Source organism: Etheostoma spectabile, chromosome 2 (genome assembly GCF_008692095.1).
Source record: "Etheostoma spectabile isolate EspeVRDwgs_2016 chromosome 2, UIUC_Espe_1.0, whole genome shotgun sequence".
Taxonomy (NCBI): Eukaryota; Metazoa; Chordata; class Actinopteri; order Perciformes; family Percidae; genus Etheostoma; species Etheostoma spectabile.
This window is the reverse complement of record NC_045734.1, coordinates 25,443,470-25,445,074: the sequence shown is the minus strand read 5'-3', so window position 1 is coordinate 25,445,074 and position 1,605 is coordinate 25,443,470.

The following is a 1,605-nucleotide window of genomic DNA, read 5'->3' as shown; positions in this document are numbered from 1 at the left end:
ACACTGTGATCACAGGGAAGAAAAGGACGGTTTCCCAAATGATGTGAAATGTGATGGGTAGCTATTTAAAATCATTTTTATACTTAAACAATCAGATTTAATTGAAGTGAAGTAGCATTAAATATGACAATAAATTAGGATTATTCATATTATAATGTCTTGTCTTTTTACTGATGTTGTACACTATGATGTCATTTGGAGCCCAGTTATTCATGAAATGCTCTGCTGACTCGCCAGTAGATGGAGCTGTTGACTTGTATTTTGCAGGACAGAAATGAGGTAAAGCAGTTTTGATGATGAGATGAATAGTGGTGTAGTACTTTGTCAAGTCCAAGACCAGGACTGGTCAAGACTGAGTCCAAATGAAAGACAGAATAGAGTCTTCTTCAAGACCACTTAGATACCTGTTCATAATGAATGTTATGCAAGAGACACTATCTCTTTTATTTTAAGATAATAACTTTGCATTATTTTATTTTTTGTAATGATCCAAAAGCAATTAGAGTATACCAACACTGTAGGATCAAATTAGGCCATTGACAGCTGTCAAATGTGTCCCTAAAAAATAATGTTCCCATTTTTTATCACGTGTCTTGTAGAATCCACAGTCCAAAGGGCTAAGTGACATTGTGTCTCTGGTCAAAATCGAAAAAAGCTTGGCTGCTTGGTCCCTAATTATCATCAAGGGATTTATTGGAAGTTTTCTCAGGTACGTAAGGGATATCAAATGTGGCCAATCACACTCATCCCAGAGCTGAGAAATATAGTACAATCAAAAGTAAACAAAAGAGCAAGACACTCCAACAGTGTTGACTGCTGCCATGGAAACTGTTTTTTGCACTTCATCAAAAGGACCAAAAATGTAGTCTATTTAGCAAAATTGTGTTAAGATATATGTGAGTACACATAACATACGTTGCAAGGATGAAAGCACAATAGTAGCATAAGACATAATGATGGCACAATCTTTAATAAGTGTGAATGGATCATACTCCTCAGCTGAGACCATTTCTGTCTGCTTCTATCATGCAACTGATTAATCCCTTTCTACCGTTGTCCCCACCCCTCCCTTTCTCCCTTTAAGTGTCTGTTGGAGACCAATGTCCTTCCTTTCTTGGTCTACACATTGTTTCAAGCTTTCCAAACCCACAGCCCCTAAAGTCTCCAAAACCCAGTACGGAAACTAAAGATCAAGATGAAAGAGTAACATCCATACTGAACCGGCTGGCCTTTTTTGTAGCTCACTTGCATAAATAAAGCTAAAAGAGGTGAAGGAAACAGCAAACACGTGTAAGATAGTTAAGTAAAATAGGTCAAACTATGTGCAGGAAGTGGTATAAAATGTTAGAAACGTGGTCTATAATCTTAACTGTACAACCTGTTAATTGTTTAAGTCTTCAAAATTGAAATATCTTTGATTTTCTGTCTCAAATCTCCACAAAAGCACAATGCCAGAGTACACAGTGGCATGTTAACCTAGGACACAAAACTAATGATCTGATCATTTCAGACAGGTGTGTTGATGCTCAGAACCATCTAGAACATGCAGAGACGGGGTCAAAAGCAAAAAAGTTAACTCCAGGCCCTGCTGACAACCATGTGGTA